We start from the raw sequence: 20,171 nt of genomic DNA, 5'->3' as shown, positions 1-20,171 counted from the left end.
TAGAGGCTATGATATATGTTCTCAGGATCACTCTGTATTTCTATCCAAACGCTTAAATTCAAAGCAAATGTCTTGTAATGAAAAAAACATGTGCTGAACATATATTACTGAATTAATAATAAAAAGTCATTAACAGTTTTCTCAAGACTAAGTCAAATTATGTTGAAATAACCATCATTGGCTAATGAGTACTAACAAAGAAATATAAGAAAGATCAATTTAATTTTATCAATGTCAATATCTTAATTATGTATTTATGATATTTTTAGAATGTTATGTTTGGAGGAATCTAGGTAAAGGATAAACACAGGATCTATCTGTATCATTTTTGACAACTGTTTATAAATTTATAATTGCTTTAAAATAAACATGTAATAAAAGTAGAATTTGTTAGAATTAATATTTTAAAAGACTAAAAGGACAGAAAATTAGATACCATGAAAACACTAAGAAAGAAAGCGTATGTAACCATATTAATATCAGCGAGAGTAGAATTCAGAATATGATGTAGCAGAGAAAAAAAATGTAGTTGACATAGCAGCAAATGGATCAATTCTCTAAGAAGATACATTTCTTTGATATATAGTCATATTAAGAAAAAGTTATACAGACAAAATTAATAGAAATAAAAGGAGAAGTAGATAAATATAAAATTATAATTGAAGACCTCAATATTCTTCCATCAGTACTTTATGGGAAGTATAAATAAAATTATTAAGATTGTAAAATATCTGTAAAACATTACCAAACCAAACGACTTAATTGATATTTATAAAATGCCTGATGCAAAATAACTGTAATTACATGTTCTTTTCAAGTATGCATAAGACATTAGCCAGGCCATTAAATAAACCTAGACACCATATTTAAAATAAAAAATTTAAATTATGTTCTCAGACCACTATAAAATTGAACTAGAAACCAGTAACAGGAAATAATTTATAAGTCTGCAAAATATTGAATGTAAACAAGAAAATTTAAATAATTCATATGTCAAAAAGAAAAATTACATGGGAAATTAGGGTATACTTAGATTTGTGTGAAATTGCAAACATGATATATCAACATCTGTGGAGTAGAAGAAAGTATTTTATAAACACAAGTCTATAGCATTAAACATTTAAAAGTGAAAAGAAGAAATATATGTCATATCAATCAGCTAAGCTTGTATTTTAAGAAACTGCAACATGAGACAAATTCTAGAAAACAAGCAGAATATAGGATGTAATGCAAAGCAGACATCCATAAAATAGAAAGCAAATAAAATATAGAAACAGATAAAAAAATTAATGTCACAAGATGGGTGCATAAGCAAATGTGGTGAACAAAGCTGATGGTGCCCGGCTATCAAAAGATATAGTATCTGTGTTCTTAAAGGCATAAAGATAAACAAGTGACCATCTAGCAGAGAAGCAACAAAACCCACATGGAAGAAGCACACCAGCCTGTGTGATCATGAGGTGTCCATGGGATTAGGTATCAGGCATCTAAGACCCAGACAAAACCATACCCAAGGTGAATTGGTGGGGGGAGGGGGCATTGAGTGGAGACCCAATGGCCATCTGTAAACAATTGGAAATCCCCTCACAGAGGCGTCACAGGGAAGAGATGAACCAGTGAGGGTCCAGTGTAGCACCAATGAAACACACAACTTTTCTCTAGCTCTTTGGTGCTTCCTTCACCCCACTACCATGACTTCAATTCTACCTTACAAAGAGGAATAGATCAGAGCATGCACACTGCTACAGATAAGAGCCCTCAACACAGGGAATCCAGGATAGATAACCCCTCAGGGCCAACAATGAGAGTAGAGATACCAGTAAGATTAGGGGCTGGGGGTGGGGGTGGAAAAGGGGAATCAATCACAAGGATCAAACTAGAATCCCTTCCCAGTGGGATGAATAATGGAAAGACTGGTGAGGGGTGAGAGAGGATGATGTACGATATTGAAATAATAATCTATAACTTATCAAGGGTTCATTAGGGAGAGAGGGCTATGAAATCGGGAGTCAATATCAGGGGCTCAAGTGTGAAGAGAATGCTTTGAAAACGATGATGGTGGCATATGTGAAAATGTGCTTGGCACACTGGATGAAAGTATGGATTATGATAAGAGATGTAAAAACCCCCCAAAAATTTTAAAAAAATTAATGTCACTACATACAACTGTTCAGAAGCGGACAAGATACATCTACAGTTCCTACAGATATTGATACTGAAACATTGCCTTAGGGATAGCAATGAGAAAAGGAGGGCGAATAGGATTGGTGCATAACTGCGCTCTCCTTCTTAAAGGAGCTCTAGTGGTCTGTTGTTTAAGCATTGGGCTGCTAACCACGTGGTCAGTGGATCAAACCCACCAGCCAACCCATGGGAGAAAGTTGAGGCCATCTACTTCATGAAGATTTGTAGTCTTTGAACCAGAATGAGCAGTTCTCCTTTGTCCTATGGGATCACATAGAATCCATAGCAAGGCTTTATGTTTTGCTTTGCTTTTTGCTTGAGTCATTTTAAATCCTTACCTAGAGGTTCAATAATGTAGAAGAAATTGACCATTTCCTAGAAGCCCACAAAGTGTCAAAGCTTACTGAATACTAAATAGACCATTGGAATACTGTTGTTATATCTTCTAAATAATTTGAATTTTCTGTAAGACTTCATAACAACAGCAACATGACCTTTCAACCACGAAAACTCTAAACCCATATGCCTTCACTAGAAAATTCACCAGACATTTAAGGACAGAGTAAGATAAGTTCTACAAAATTCCCTCTATGAAAAAGAAGAGGAGGGGCAATTTCTCAACACAACTTATGAGGTAGATTCATATTAAAAATACAACTAAAATCAACATAATGCATGTTTGCACACACAGAGATCCTGAACAAAATACTAGCAATCGAGTTTAACAAGGTATAAAAGGATAACGTATCATAACCAAGTTGGACTCATTCCAGGCTAAAAGAGCATTAGAAAATCAATCAGTACAATTCACCATATCATTGTTGCTAATGATATTAGTTGACACCGAGTCCACTCTGACGCCCGTTCATTTTGTTTTCTGGTGTGGAGAGCTGCTCCATTGGGTTGTTCAAGGACGGGACCATTTGGGACCCTCAGCCTGTCCTCTGAGATACTTCTGGATAAATTCAAAGCACCAACCATTGGGCACTTAATGATGAAGAGCTTAATTATCTCTTATCACCCAGGGACACTGTCATGCACCATAAAAATAATAAATAAGAAAAAATATGGAACTCTCTCGCAGAAAAAACTTTGACAAAATTAAAAATCTAGTCATGATAAAAATCTTCAGCAAATTAACATGCAGAATGCATCAGAAAGTGGATTGTTGCAGATGCAATTAGGTTACAATTCAGCACCCTATCATTTGCTCTCCCTTAGGATTCATTTAAATTTGTTCTCGTTTTTAATATTTTCTGTTTCCTTTTAGATTGAATTTTTTATCTGTTATTCTTGTTTGTTTTTTTCTTAATGTCTTCCATTATATGAAATCCAGGAGACGTAAATCTGTAGAGACAATAACTGGATTAACGGTTCCTTGGGGGTTGCCAGGGGAGGTGGTGGGGGAATGGGAAGGTAATAATGATGAACACAGGAATGAAGAAAATGTTCTAAAATGGATAGTGTTGAGAATTGTACAACTCTTCTTGATATAATTTAATGATTGAACTGCATGATATGTGAATTATAAGCCAATAAAATTCTTGGGGAAAAGTCTTCTGCAACTAAGAACAACAACAACAACAACAACAAATCTACTCAAACTGATATATGTCATGTGTACAAACCTGTAGTTAGTTTCACTCTCAATGGTTAAAAGAAAGACATATTTCCCTTACTTAAAAAAATGTCAAGCTGTCCACCTAGGTATTCAATATTTTGAAAGATCACAGCCAATACAGTTGCGATTTAGTCAATTAATATGGCCCTTCCAACCAGAATTCCCTAGGTGCTGTATTATAATTCTGGACTCTTGTGGCTATGGTCTCACTTCAGAGGGAGTTCTTTGTTACAAAATTTTAAAATGGACTGCCATTCAGTCAGTATAGTCGACTCATAGCAACCATATGGGTCAGGGTAGAACTACCCCTGTGAGTTTCAGAGACCGTCATTGTTTATTTCAGGACCAGTGGTGAGAGTGGTGATACTGAGAAGGTGGAGGGATGATGGGTTGGAACGGGGGAACTGATTACGAGGATTTAAATGTGACCTCCTCCATGGAGGATGGAAAGCAGCACAGTGGGTGAGGGGAGACGTTGGACAGGGCAAGATATGACAAAATAATAAATAAAAAATCAACAACGCCTCAGGAAGGGGGGAGCGGGAAAGCAAGGGGTAAAAATGAGGAGCTGATGCCAGGGGCTTAGGTGGAGAGCAAATGTTTTGAGGATGATGAGGGCAATGAATGTACAAATGTGCTTTACATAATTGTTGTATGTATGGATTGTGATAGCAGTTGTATGAGCCCCTAATAAAATGATTTTAAAAATTATAAAATAAAATAACTACCTCTAAAAAAAGTTTTAAAAAATTAAAAAGCCCTGTCTTGCTCTGGAGGTGTGGCTGGTGGTTTTGAAGTGCTGACCTTTCCAATCTCATTCCAACATGTAACCACTATGATGCCAGAGCTCCTTTTACAGGATTAAGGTGGGATTGCTTCCTGACCTAAGTAGAGGGTACACTTTTTTTCTTGGAAACATCTTTTAAGATGACTTTACTAGCAAGCACAAATTAAGACACCATCCTTCATTTTCCTTAGGGGTAAGGTTGGCTAAAAAGCAAAAACACGTCTCCATCACAGCCATTCCTCATATATAAAAGCCCTCTGGGATGCAGAGAGATGCAAGGACCACTGGATCTTTACGTCCCAGAGCTCTGTCTGAAGTGGAGGAGGCCACGGAGCAAGAGCTAACAGAGAATGAGGCATTGAAGCTCAGTAGCAGCTCTGAGACTGTGGGGTGCCTTTTCTTCAGATGGCCTGAAACTATGGAACTGAGAGACTATGACATGCTGGCTGGCCTCCTGCCCACAGCGGCAGAAGGCCAGGAACCAGGAAGCAGAGAGGCTGAGGAAAAGAGACTTGGTTTTTGTCTGAGGAGAGGTGTTTTTGTGGATCAACAACTGTATTCTTATTGTTCACTAATGCTGTCTTGTGGTAACATATTAACTTTCCTAAGAAGCCTCCTTCAACATGAGTATTGTCTGGGAGTTCTGCGTGGCCATTGCAAACATTACAGAATCCAGCAGAGTAGAGTGCCATGGGAGGAATGGGTGGTGTCAGAATAGAACAGTGGTTCTTAACCTGTGGGTACGACCTTTGAGGGTTGAATGACCCTTTCACAGGGGTCACCCGATTCATAACAGTAGCAAAATGACAGTTATGAAGTAGCAATGAAAACAATGATATGCTTGAGGGGTCACCACAGCATGAGGAACTGTCTGAAAGGGCCACGGCATGAGGAAGGCTGAGACTCGCTGGACTAGAATGAAGAAGGGTGGCGAGTGGAGGCATAGCTGACTCCTGCCTATGGCAATAGGGATGCCAGTGGATGTCACATAGGTCCAGCCTTCCATGTTGCTAGTTGCAATCATAAAAAAGACATACACATTAGAAAGGAAGGAATAAAATTATTCTTATTTCCATAGTAGAGACCAATTTATTTTCTTTATTAAAAATACCCAAAGCACCGTGCTTAGCTACTAGCTTGCAGGTTGGCACTCTGTAGAGAAAAACTGTGGGAGTCGGCTTCCTTAAATATTACAGTTTTAGGGACCTTATGTAATTTCAAGTATTGTCTATGTCTTCTGTGTGGCTATCACAAGGAATTATTGAACCCAGCATAGATGTGAAGTGGTGTGAGAGGAACAGTTGGTGTGTCAGAATACATAAAGATCTTTTCTTTCTTTTTGATCTTTTTAATAATCTCTTACTTTCATTAATGATGTTCTTGATGTCTGCCCACTACTCAACAGGTCTTCTGTCATTAGTGTCTAATGAGTCAAATCGGTTCTTGAGATGTTTTGAACTCCAGGCGAGATATACTAAAGGTCTTGTTTTGGCTCTCGTGGACTTGCTTTCATTTTCTTCTGATTTTACCTGACCTTATGTTTGAGCAGTTGTCCATTGTCTCTTCCCACAGAAGTAGTGGGTTTGACTTTTGTGTATTCATCTGGAGAAGTACATGTGCATTGTGGCCTTTCGTGCTGTTGAAAATACGTATTGACTATGAACAAGTTGTTGGTTTTGCAAAAATCTATCATCTGCTCTCCATCTTTTTTAGACCACCAAGTCCATATTTTCCAGCTACTAATCCTTTCTCCTTGTTTCCAACTTTTGTACTACAATGGTGAATAATTAGCAATGCTTCTTGATTGCACATTTGCTCAACTTCTGACTGAAGATGTTGGTAGAGTTCTTCAATTTCTTCACCATTAGCTTTTATGGTAGGTTCATTAATTTGAATAATAGTTGTATAGACTATTTTATGGAAGGTGGAAGGATGTAATCCTATTTCAGACAGTATTGTACTTCAATATTTTCCAGTGTTCTCTTTGACAATGAATACAAAGCCATTTCTCTTAATTGTGTCATTCCCGGCATAGAAAACATATGATGTTCTGATTCAAAATTGCCAATACCAGTTCATTTCAGCTCGTTAATGCCCAGGATATCTATCTTTATTCATTCCATTCATTTTGATGACTTTCAACTTTCTTTCTTCTTTTAATAAACAGATTTATTAGCACTTCATCCACATCTCACACGATTCAATAGTTCAGTCATATCAAGAAGAGTTGTACTATCATTACCATGATCAATTTTAGACCATTTCCTTCTTTCTTGTACTCATTGTTATTAGTGTAATTATTATTATTTTGAATTGTGGCAAAAATATATGCAACAAAATTTAAGAATTTTCTCCAACTTAATTTCTACATGTATAATTCAGAGCTATTGATTATACTGTTCATGTTGTGCAACATAATTGATCTCTTTTTCCAAACCCCTCCACCACAATTAATATGAACTCAATGCCCTCTAAGCAAAAACTCGTTCTCCTTCATCCACGGTAACCATGGGTCAACTTGATTTCTTTTTATTTTTGTAATTTTCTTGATACAAAATTCACGTATAATACACTTCAATAGTTAGTCACTTTTTAAGAGTTGTACGTCAATTATCACAATCAGTTCGAGTGCTCCCTCGCCCCTCCTGCGTTCATTGTATGCTCCCAATTCCCCTCACGCTTCCCCTCCCCGGTCCCCAATAAGTCACTGTGTCAGTTATTCTCTCTACGCATTCGCTTCTTCTGTGCTTCATAAACTGGGAAACCTAATAGAAACAATAAAAACTGAAACCAAAATGAAACAGAAAGAAGGAAAAAGAAAAATATAATAATATATAAAGATAAAAATAAAGAGTAAGAAACCAAAGACCATCAGCAACACTGGGGGAAAAAAGCAGAAATTTTTTGTCATGGAACAAGCGAGAAATATTTAAGCCTAGAACGGATTCAGATTGGGTCAATGGGGAGGTCCACTGACCAACCATCATAATATACCCTGGCTTGGTCCACTGTCATCAAGTTTCCAGTCATCTCTGCCTGGGAGCAAAGCTGTTTCAGTGCCTCATCCCTGGCCAGAGGGGATCTGCCGAGCCTTAGTCTGACTAGATACTCCATAGTGGATTTGGGGCTTCCACTGTCCTCCATAGCTTTCTACAAATTGAGTGTTCACAGTTTAAACTCTAATACTTTTCCTTTCAGCATATTTGAATTTGGTTATTGTCATCTTTGGAACACACAGGACGGTGTGCCTCTTATGATGTGCACTTAGCTGATACCTCACTTAGATAGCAGCTTGTTTGAATACAAACCCCAGACACTATTCCGATTGGTAGTTGGGCATCCATCATCTGTTTTTTTCACCATAATTTGCTGTAACACCCTTATCTCAGTGATCTCTTCATGAAAGTGAGTATCAAGCAGGGCCAGGAACTGTTAGTTCTTGGATTGGGGCTAGAATTAATTGGGTGTCCAGACTCTATCTGCTTGTGCACAAGCTTTGAATGACTCTGGCTTACGTTAGTGATTTTATTATGACAAAAACAAAAAACAACACCAACAAAGCATCAAATAAAAAATAAATAAAAACATTGTCAGTCAACCCCCTGGAATATTAGGTGATTGTATTATAACATCAATAATCTGTCCAATGGCACAGGTTTTAAGATACTGTTGATATGAGGAGGTTATGTTAGTATAGTTCAACTGTAAGTGCAGTCCACGAGTTGTTGCTTCATATAGATTGATTTCTTAATTGATTGAGCTCTGTTTACATTGAGCATGGGAATTGGTGCTAGGGGAAAATTTCCTGTAACATTTCTTATGAGGCCTGATCCTTGCCTTTCAGATTAAAATCTGTCATATTAATGCAAGGGGAGCATTGAAATATTAACTATATGGTGGTTCTATATCATTTTTTCATTGAATGGCCACTAAGATAGGTTCAATGGTGCATACTGGAGATCCAATGACTGCCATTTTCACAGTCTTGGGGTGATCATTCCATTGCTTCCTCTCCTACCAGGGAATTTCAATCCTAAATTCAAGGGTTACAGGTAGTTTTGAGGTAGGCCTAGTTTGTTCAGTTGGGCTTCCATATCAAATCCTTCTGGTACGGACCTTGGAAGATGCCATGTTCCCTGTAAATCCAGCTTCTAAGGTCATCATAGTGCTTAGCTCATGGCATGGCTCATTGACGCTTGGGTAAACTTAATCGAAGTGTCTTCCCAACACCATAGAACTGGGTTATTCTCCTTTCAGATTCCCTACAATTATTGTTTAGCATCCCTTCCTGATGTGTGGTTGCTCTTCCTCCTGTACCCACCCTAATATAAGTGCCTCCTCATGAATGTAGACCCTTCCCTCCTCTGATCTTGAATTTTCATTCAGGGTCCCTCTCATTCCTGTGGAGGGCCCGTTGGTTCTTTGCCGCCTGTGTCAGTGTTGTACGGCACTGAGTGGGTGGTCTTCTCCCTTTTCCCCGTGCTTGAAGGAGTGGCCTCACTGATGTGAAGTCACCTCTTTCACGATGATTCTTATGAAGTGCATGTTAAGGGGGTCATGGAAGGTTCAGGGCTGGTAGGCAGACATTCAACCCCTTTTATTGAGAATTGGTTCCTATTTTCTCCTTTTAGTAGTGGGTTCGTACAATATCTGTCCTTGTGTTATTGACTAAATTCACTCAGCATAAGGGTTTCCAGGTCCTTCTAAGTCAGGTGGTGCTTCATGCTTTCATCACTGTTTTTCAAGGACATGTAGTATTCCACTGTGTGTATGTACCATAGTTTCTTTATCCATTCTTCCACTGATGGGCCTTTGGGCTACTTGCAGTTTCTTGTTATTGTGAACTCTGCTGCTATAAACATGGGAGAGCATAGGTCCACTGTGTTGGAAAAATGCCCAATAGTGGTATTGTTGAACCATATGGGGTTTCATGTCCCAGTCACTTTAAGTATTGACGTGTATATGTGTTCCAATCTCTCCACATCCTCTTCAGCATTTTTTCTTTTTTAAATTAGATCGGTATTGCAGGTGTAAAGTGGTATCTGCCTGATGGTCAATGATTGTGAGCATGTTTTCACGTGTTTGTGAGTCATTTTTACTTCATTTTTGGTAAGGTGTTAGTTCACATCTTCTTCCCATTTCTTAATTGGATCATTTGTTATTTCCTTATTGAGCTGTTGTAGAGTTCTGTATATTTTGGTAATTAGACCATTGTATAATGTGTTATTGGTAAAAAATTTCCCCAATCTATGGGCTCTCATTTTACTCTCTTGATAAAATATTTTGATGTACATATGTGATGTAATTTCCGCATGTCCCAGACTTCTGTCTTGTACTCAGCTGTGTGTCCCTCTTTCATTACACTTAGTATGCTTAGACTACCTGTGCCTTGCAATAGGGTCCTTACATTTGTTCCATTTTTTTATTAATGATAGCTATGGGATTTACATTTAGGTCTTTAATCCATCTTGAATTTATTTTTGCAATGGAGAGAAATAATAAGTCTTATTTTAGTCTTCTGCATTTTCTTTTATTTATTTTTAATTTTTTGTATAAATCATTTTATTGGAGGCTCATACAACTCTTACCACAATCCATACATATATCCATTGTGTCAAGCACATTTGTACATTTGTTGCCTTCATCATTCTCAAAACATTTGCTTTCTACTTGAGCCTTTGTTATCAGCTCCTCATTTTTTCCCTTCCCTCCCTCATGAACCATTGATAATTTATAAATTATTATTTTCATGTCTTATACTGTCTGATGTCTCCCTTCACCCACTTTTTTTTCTGTTGAAGAAAGCTGATTGTGCCAGGCTATCAAAAGATATAGTGTGGTCTTAAAAGCTTGAAGTTAAACAAGCGGTCATCTCGCTGAGAAACAACAAAGCCCACATGAGAGAAGCACACCAGCCTGTGTGATCACAGGGTGTCGATGGGATCAGGTATCAGGCATCAAAGAACAAAAAAGTCCTATCATTGTGAATGAGGGGGAGTGCAGAATGGAGACCCAAAGCCCTTCTGTAGGCAACTGGACATCCCCTTACAGAAGGGTCGCAGGGAGGAGACGAGCCAGTCAGGGTGCAATATAGCACCTATAAAACATACAACTTTCCTCTAGTTCTTTAATTCTCCCCCCTCTACCCCCCACTGTCATGATCCCAATTCTACCTTACAAATCTGGCTAGACCAGAGGATGTACATTGGTACAGATCTGAGCTGGAAACACAGGGAATCCAGGACAGATAAACCCCTCAGGACCAATAATGAGAGTAGAGATCCAAGGAGGGGAAGGGGAAGGTGGGAGAGAAAGAAGGAATCGATCACAATGATCTACATATAACCCTCACTACCCCTCTATGGGACAATCTTCTGCATTTTCATCCAACACCTTTTGTTGAAGAGGCTGTCTCTGATGTATTGGATATTTCTAGGTCTTCTGTGAATTGTGCTGCTGAGCACTTTTGTACCTTTATTAAGTTTCTTTCTTGATGTTCTGTCTTTACTTGAGAGTGGCAAATTAAAGTCTCCTGTTATTATTGTCGAGGTATCTCCATCCTTTCTTCAATTCTGTGAGGGTTTGATTGATGTGTTTTGAGAGTCTTTCATTGCGTGCATATATGTTTATTATAGTTATGTTTGGGGAAGCTTGGTTTATTACATAGTGTCCATTCTTGTCTCTTATTACATTGTTTGCCTTGAAGTCTGTTTTCTCAGAGATTGGTATTGATACCCCTGCTTTCTTTTGGTTGCTGTTTGCTTGGTCAATGGTTGTGAAGCCTCTGATTTTCAGTCTGTTTATGTCCGTGTCTCTTGTAGGCAGCATACTGATGGAATTTGGGTTCTTATCCATTCTGCTATTCACCGTGTCTTTACAGGTGCATTTATTCCCTTAGTATTTGGTGAGATAATTGATATGCATGGATTTATTACTATAATTTTGCTTCATATTCATGCATGGTGTGTTCGTATTCATGCATATATGTGTGTTTGTTTAGTTTCTTTGTTCTTCCTATAATACTTCATTGCTTTGGATGTTGCTCTGTGTTAGTTTTTGTGAAGAAGTGCCTTGTATGTTCGTTTCGGGCTTGTGTGGTGTTGTTGTTGATTTTTTGGTCATAGTACTCCATTGAGTATTTTTATGTAGTCTTGTTTTTGTGATTTTCTTTCATGTCTTTTTGTCATGGAATACTTTTATTTCTCCATCATATTTGAGTGATAGTTTTGCTGCGTACAAAATTCCAGTTTAACAGTTTTTTCCCTCAGGGTTCTCTATATGTTACTCTATTGTCTTCTTTCCTTCATGGTTCCCGCTGGGAAATCTGATGTAATTCTAATTGTTGAGCCTTTGTATGTTATTGTTCTTTTTCCTCTGGCTGCTCTTAGAGTTTTTCTCTTGTCCTTGACATTAGACATTTTAACTACAATATGCTGGGAAGTTTTCCTTTAGGAATCACTCCTGATTGGGGTTCTTTAGACTTACTGATATTAATATTTTCATCCTTTAGGCATTGAGGAAAGTTTTCTTACAGAAATTCTTGGACTATTCTCTGTGTGGATTTTTGTTTTGTTTCTTCTTTTTCCGGATAGGGCCATGCAGAGTTGTACCTCGGGAACAAAGGATTGATTTTTTCCAGGCAGGCTGGAGCTTTGCTGGCTTGTTTGGAGTTAGCTCATTCACTATTTACCGTACTCCAGGCTGCCCTGCAGAGTTGTCCTGACTGGGCTCAGTCAGCCATGCTATCCCTGATATTGAGGAGGTATGGCTGTGAGGGGATCAGAAAGGAACTCCCTTGGCTTGGGCCGAAAGCCAAGCCTATCTGTGTTTATGTCCATCCCAGGGTGGTCAAACAGTGCTATATCCCCACAGCCTGGTAGGTCAGCCATTCTAGCTAGCTCCAGAACCGAGAAAAAATTGGTCAGGGGAGTTGAGGAGCTGTGCTCCTCCACCTGGTGCTAATGGCCATCCACAAAGTGGAGTCCATAGGCAGGTGTTTTTGCTCTTTTATTTTAAGGACTGTGTCTGTTTAGCTTTATGTTGAGAATCTTGCCATCAGGGAATGTGGATATCCCTTTTCATAGCCCTTCTGTGCTGGTGTCTGCTTGGGTGCTACATGGTCAGCACCTTACTCCTGTCTCTCTACACTTTTTTAATTGATACTGCGTTGTTTTAAGCTCACCAAGTTGATTTCAATGTTGTCTCTTTAAAATATAATTTAGGTTTCAACTACAAATAAATAACAAGGGCCTAATAGAAAGGGCATCAGCCCTGGTAATGTTATTGTTATGCATTCACAAGATCGAAAGTTTGAAACTACAAGCTCCTCCTCCAGAGAAAGACAGGGCTTTCTACTCCCATCAACACTTAGAGCCTTAGAAACTCACAGGGGTAGTTCTACATCAATTTTCTTAAATTCATACTTCTTATATTCCATGTTCCAATTATTAATTGATGTTTCTTCTCATTTTGAGTTCAGCCCCATCAGGAAATGAAGAATTCAGAGTCTGGATTCCCACAAGCTGTACTCAGTCCAAGTCATGATGACTGACTCTACTTTGAGAAGGCAATTCTTCCCCAGTCAGATTTTGAAGGCATTGTGATCTGAGCAGGCTCTTCTTTTAGTGCGACCTCTGACAATGTCCTGCTTCTACTCATCAAGCCTTCAGTTCCGGACGATGTGTGGATGCTGTGCAGGACATTTTCAGAGGCTCCTTCCTCCAAAGCGGGCAGCAGGGTCCTTAGTTGTCTGTTCTTCGTCTGGAAACTCTGTTGAAATTTGTTTATTTTGGGTGACCCTGCTACTATTTGAAACACCAATGAGAAGGCTTCAAGCATCACAGCAGCGTACAAATCACCATAGAACAATAAACAGGCAGATAAGTACTGAGCTCAGCGAGGACATAAAACCTATCTAATTCACTCATCAGGCATTTATTATCTATTAAATATTATTGAGAGGTATCAATTTTATTCTTAAGTGGGAATTTAACATTAAGAGATAGTCATGAAAGAACAGGTTGCCTAAAACTCAAAAAGTTAAAGGAACAATCAAATAATAATAATTAGAGATGACTTTTCTTATCCAAATAAAATTAAATTTGAGATAAATAGCCTTGTTGAAACATCTGACTGTACTCAAGCTTTCTAATATGATTTTCAGTGCAGGATGGGCAAACTGCTATTTTCCCTGCTGTGAAGGAAGCAAGACAGGAAGAAAAAGGAGAAAGGTGCACAATGATCATACTGAGATTAGAGCTCTCAGAAGAAGTGGACAAAGAATATTGTGTCTTAGATTAGTCAACATTGGCTATGTACACTTACAAGATTTATTAATGATCTACTTCTATTAATAACAAGCTGCCCTGGTAATGCTATGGGTTAAGCATTGAACCACTAGTGGCAAGTTTGGAGATTCATATCCTTTAGTGCTTTTAGGGAAGAGGATGAGCCTGTTTGTTCCAGGAAAGATTCATAGTCTTGGAAACCTTATAAAGGCATGCTATCATTCAGATTTGACTAGTTGGCAGTCAGTCAGTAAGGTTGGCTTTTTGATCACTTAATAACTAAAACAAAACAAAACAAAAGACCCCAAACAAACTCACTGCCATGGAGTGGATGCTGATTCATAGCAACGTTCTAGGAAAGGGTAGAACAGCCCCGTTTGAGTTTTGAGATGTAACGGTGTGCTGAAGTAGAAATCCCAGTCTTTCTCCTGCTGAGTGCCTGGTGGTTTCAAATGTCCAGTCTTGTCGATAGCAACCCAAGTCAGCCTTATGCCACCAGTGCTCAATAGTTAATGATAGCCCCTTGTAAAACCTCTTTTTCACCATTATTGTCTATGACCCATCTGAAGAGCAGAGGATAGAAACAATAACGTATCCACTCTAGGCACAGAGTCTAGAAATCTTTCATTTTCAGGGAGCATTTTGAAAAGTGGTGTCCATTTCTTCCCAAAGATTAGGTGATGACGTTATCTGATCGGTGTTCGAGTGTTGTAGCTGCCCCTTCCTTTCCATCAAAACTCTTGAGGTGGTGTCCAGTTCAGGAAAGATGCAAATTGATAGAAGTACTAATGGGTGATAAGTGCATCACAGGAGAATTAAGGTTTTAAATCTAGAAGAAAACAATGGTTGTCTATTTTTAAAGTATACATCCCAACTATTCAAAATTGTGTAGTTCCCAGGCTGTAATTGATTGAGACAGTTTATTGTGCCAGCCTGGCTGATAAACGCAGGTGGGATTGACTGAGGGGCGGAGAGATGGATGGCTTGGTGAGCCTTGCCTTTCTTGTCTCTCGCTCTGTGATCATCGGACCAGTGTGCGGCTGCCTTGCTTGTTCTGTGCTTTAATTTAAAGGCTACAGAGCCTGTGGGACGCCTAGCCTGTGGACTGTGTTGCTGTAAGTTGAGGTCCCTTTAAGACTTCTCTGGAGCTGGGAACTGGCAATTGGTGACCTGCCTTGTGATTGGCTGCTGTGCTGACATAACCCAGCTCTCTACAAATACAGGAAGATCTGGCATCAGATAGAGACTGGAAGGACTGCTAGTCTCTCAACTTTCTCTCACGGACGTGAGTTGCACTAAGCCGTTTATAGTGCTTCTAATTTAACTGTTTATTTCTTGTGTATTTATCTGTATATGATTGTATATTTATGTGTATATGATTTAAGATTGTATATTTATCTGTATATGATTGTATATTTATGTGTATATGATTTAAGATTGTATATTTATCTGTATATGATTTAACATTTCATTTCTCATTATATATCTAATTATCTTTATGATTTAACATTTCATTTTTTGTTATATATTAATTACCTTTATAAATAAATATATTATATTATCAAGAATTTGGTTTTATCTCTCTAGAGAACCCTGTCTAACACATTGATGCTTTCTTTGAGTGCCTGTTAATGAGATGTGGAGATGTGGGTTAGCTTTCATTGAAACCCTAATAACATATAATACATATTTAAGGACTATTTTCAATTTGGTACTCCTTCCATCTTCTGAAATACTCAACTTCAAGCTATTAAGGTACTTGCCCATAATGAATAATTCTATGGAGGTCTTTCTCATATTAAAAGTCAAATGACAATATTTACTATGGCAAAAGTGATGCCTTAGTTCATGCCTGATATAGACAAAAGGATCTCCTTGACACCTCATGTTAGCTGGAGTTCACAGTTTTTCATTATTTATTGTACCTTGAAAATTCTTCTAAAGTACAATTTTATATTATCCTTCTTTTGAAGTCTTTCAAAAAATATAGACTGATATTCATGTCTCTCTTTTGTTCATTCATTCCATTCATTAATTTAGCAGCCTTTTACTATTCAAACCAAAACCAAAACTCACTGCCATGGAGTTGACCATGGTTGTAGAACACGGCAGAACTGCCCCTGTGGGTTTCTAAGAATGTAACTCGTTATGAGAGCAGAAGGCCTCATCTTTCTCCCACAGAGCAACTGGGGGCTTTGAACAGCTAACTTTAGGATTAACAGCCCAATGAGTAACCAGTATGTGTAGGGAAAAAACTGTTTGTTCTTCAGGCAAACAGGACAAGATCACCACCTTTCATGGATCAAGGCCATGGAAGCATGTTGACAGGCTCATCCCAGGGAGCTAATGAAGCAGCTGCTGGCCTATCTCTCCGCCTGACATAAAACTGGCACATTGCCTCCTGTTCCCTGGCAAAAGCTGCAGGAAGCAGCCATCTGCAAACTTATCAGTTTCCTCATGTTCCCAGCCTCATCCTCCATCCGGTCTATGAATAACTTGGTTGAAGGGTCAATACTCCCTTGTATACTCTTAAAGAATTGTAAATTTTTCTGTGTAAACCTGTCACATGTTGCAGGATGTGTCAGGGAATGTATTTAAACCTGCCTTTAATGAAGTTCTGGGCCCTGACATGTCTTACTGCAGGGACCCCTGTGCCCTAACTTTGGTTATCTCTTTTACATATAAGTTTTCCCATTGCAAATAGTGACCCTCTCAAATCTATTCATAATATAAGAGCTGGTCTCCATGTTATCTTACAGCTCTGTCACAAAAGATCCTAGTCCTTTAATTATTTATCTATTAAGGTACTTAATTATTTAAAGTGGCAATAATTGTTTCCTTAATTCTGATATCCCATGTATTGAATTTAGCAGGCTTTTAAATTTATAGCTATGGGGTTTAGCAACAATAATTTCTTCCACACACCATTAGTAGGTATAGAGTGTCTTAAAGAGCAGATGAGCCCTACAGGACCAGTGGTGTGAGTGGCGAAACAGGGAGGGTAGAGGGAGAGTGGGTAGGAAAGAGGGAACCGGTTACAAGGAACTATATGTGACCTCCTCCCTGGGGGACGGACAACAGAAAAGTGGGTGAAGGGAGACGTCGGACAGGGCAAGATATGACAAAATAACAATTTATAAACTATCAAGGGCTCATGAGGGAGGGGGAAAATGAGGACCTAATGCCGAGGATTTAAGTGGAGAGAAAATGTTTTGAGAATGATGAGGGCAATGAATGTACAAATTCGCTTTACACAACTGATGTGTGTGTATGGATTGTGATAAGAGTTGTATGAGCCCCTAATAAAATGATTTTTTAAAAAGGAGCAGAAAAATAGAGGAGAAAATAAAAGAACAAAAAGGAAAAGAGAAACAAACAAAAACATTGTTTCCCAAGTTAAAACTAAAGAAGTTGCTGGACATACTTTTTTTGAAACATCTTGCATTTTAATCAAAAAGGTTGCTGATTACTAATTAACATCATTATATTTAGCACAAAGACTATATCCATAGAAAAGAAACTTTACCTGACAATTGCAGCTATTAATAGAGGTCAGATGTGATTTGTCTCTAGCCTTCTAATGGCAGTTGATCAGTAATTCCTTTTGTGTCACTGTTATATTTGTGGGACTGTCTCCCTGACATAATTTCTGTCCTTATTATAAAAAGCAGGTAACAATGGAAGTACCTCAATGCATTAAAATTTGAAAGGCATTGTCTCAAATTTCCAACAACCATTAATCAGGAACTATGTCTCTTATTTTCACCAATGTCAGAGGTCTTATTATTGCAAGGTTTTCATGGATGTCCATTAATTTTATCTGTGAACTTGGTATTTAATGATTTGTTATCCCTCAAATATTAATAAATTGTGGAGAAGACTGTATTAAATGCCCAATACAGTAATTGAATTGGTTTCAATAGAAGAATTGAATCCATTCCATGCTTCTAATTGTAAAAGAATTGTACCATTGGTGGTGGTGCTGGTGGTGGCAGGTACAGCCAGTTGGTTCTGACTCATGACAATCCAATGGATGGCAGAAGGAAACGCTACCCCATTCTGCTCAATCTTCACAACAGTTCTTGTGTTGAAACCCAGTTTTACAGTCAGTGCTTTGTCAAGAATCTTGCCTTTTTAGCTGCCCCTCTAAACATGATGACATTCTCCATGGACTGTCCTCTCCTGACATGTCCAAAGTACACGAGATAACCCTCTCCACACTTCCTTTCAGGAGTATTCTGGTTGTACTTATTCCAAGACACAGTTGTAGGTTTGGGGCAGTCCCTGGTACTCTCAGTACTCTTCTGTACTACAGTGCTGTTGTTGGGAACCGTCAAGTGGCCTTCCACTCAGAGTCCAGTAGAAGGAAACACTGCAGGGTCCCATGTCATCCTCAGCATTGGTCCTGTGCCTGGGTCCATTAATGCAGCCACTGTGTTCATCCATCTCGTTGAGAGCCTTCCTCTTTCCTGCTGCTCCTCCACTTTACCAAACATGATGCTCTTCTCCAGGGGCTAGTCGGTCTCTCCTGACAATATTTCTAACGTATGTCAGATGAAGTCTTGCCATTCTTGATTTTAAGGAGCATTTTTGGGCTTATTTCTCCAGTACGAATCGATTTGTCCTTTTAGGAATCCATGGTACTTTGAATATTTTTCTCCAGCACTGTAATTCAAATGCGTCTGTTCTTCTACAGGCTTCCTTAGTCCGTGTCCAGCTTTCAATGCAGATGAGGCAACGCAGAATACCATGGCTTGGGTCAGGCTCACCTAGTCCTCAAAATAAAATTTTTACTTTTCAATATTCTAAAGATGTCTTGTGCACCAGATTTACGTAATGCAGCGCATCTTTTGATCTCTTGATTGCTGCTTCCATGAGCATCGATTGTGGATCCAAGTAAGACAAAAACCCTTGGCAATTTTTACCATTTCTCCATTTATCATGATGTTCCCCAGTGCTCCAGTGGGGATCTACCTGACAGCCTCCTCACTTTCAGCCAGCAGTTGTGCCAGATCCATGGGGCAGGTTGATCATAGCCCTCTCCCACATACTGGTGTCACATTCTTCTTCATCTAATCCAGCTTCTCTGATCATTTGTTCAGCACATAGATTGAACAAGTATAGTAAAGGATGCAACCTTAACGCACACCTTTCCTGATTTTAAACCATGCTGTATTTCTTTGATCTTTTCTTATAACTGCCTTTGATCCACATACAAGTTCAGAATGAACACAATGAAGAGTTCTGGAATTCTCATTTCTCTCAAATCTCTCAAAGTTATCCGCAGTTTCTTATGGTCCACACAGTTAAATACTTTGTATCGTCAATGAAGCACAAGTAAATATCTTTCTGATTCTCAAGATCCATTTGACATCAGCAATGATATCCTTTGTTCCACGTCCTCTTCTGAATCTGCCCTGAATTTCTGGTAGTTTCCTGTCAATGGATTGCTGCATCCGTTGTTGGATGGTCTTAAGAAAAATGTTACTTATGTCCTATATCAATGATATTGTTCTATAGTTTTAGCATTTGGTTGGGTCACCTTTCTTTGGAATGGGCACAAATAAGGATCTCTTCCAGTCAGTTGGACAAGGAGCTCTCTTCATATTTCCTGGAATAGGTGAGTAAATGTTCCCAGTGCTGCTTCTACTTTTTGAAACATTTCAATGGGTATTCCATCAATTCCTTGATCCTTGTTTTTGGCTAATGCATTCAGTGCAGTTTGAACTTCTTCTTTCTGCACCATTGGTTCTTACTCATATGCTAACTCCTGAAATACTAGACTGTTGTCTAGGCCTTTTGATATAGTGCCTCTGTGTTTTCTTTCCATTGTCTCATGATGCTGTGTGCATCATTCAATGATTTTCCCATGGAATCTTTCAACATGGCAATTTGAGTCTTGCCGTTTTTATTGAGTTTTTTTAGTTTCAGATGTGCTCAGAATGTTTTTCCCTTTTGGTTGTCTAACTCTAGGTCCTTGCACACTTCATCATAACGTTTGGCCTTGTCCTCCCAAGCATCCCTTTGAAATCTTCTATTGATGATGTCAGCTCCTTGACATCATCCTTTCTTCCGTTTGCATCAGCTAATCTACAATTAAGAACAGGTTTCAGAGTCTCTGCTGACATCCACTTTTATATTTTCTTTCTTTCCTGTCTCTAATGTCCTTTTGCACTCTTCATGAACGGTGGTCTTGATGTCCTTCCACAGTTCATCAACTCTTCTAGAGTTAGTGTTCACTGCATCAAATCTGTTCTTGACATTTTTCACAATTCAAGTGTGAGGGACTCAA

This window comes from Echinops telfairi, unplaced genomic scaffold (genome assembly GCF_000313985.2).
Source record: "Echinops telfairi isolate 266 unplaced genomic scaffold, ASM31398v2 ScPeMD7_9;HRSCAF=40, whole genome shotgun sequence".
In the NCBI taxonomy this organism is placed as follows: domain Eukaryota; kingdom Metazoa; phylum Chordata; class Mammalia; order Afrosoricida; family Tenrecidae; genus Echinops; species Echinops telfairi.
The sequence above is the reverse complement of the archived record's forward strand: the minus strand, read 5'-3'. Positions refer to the sequence as shown.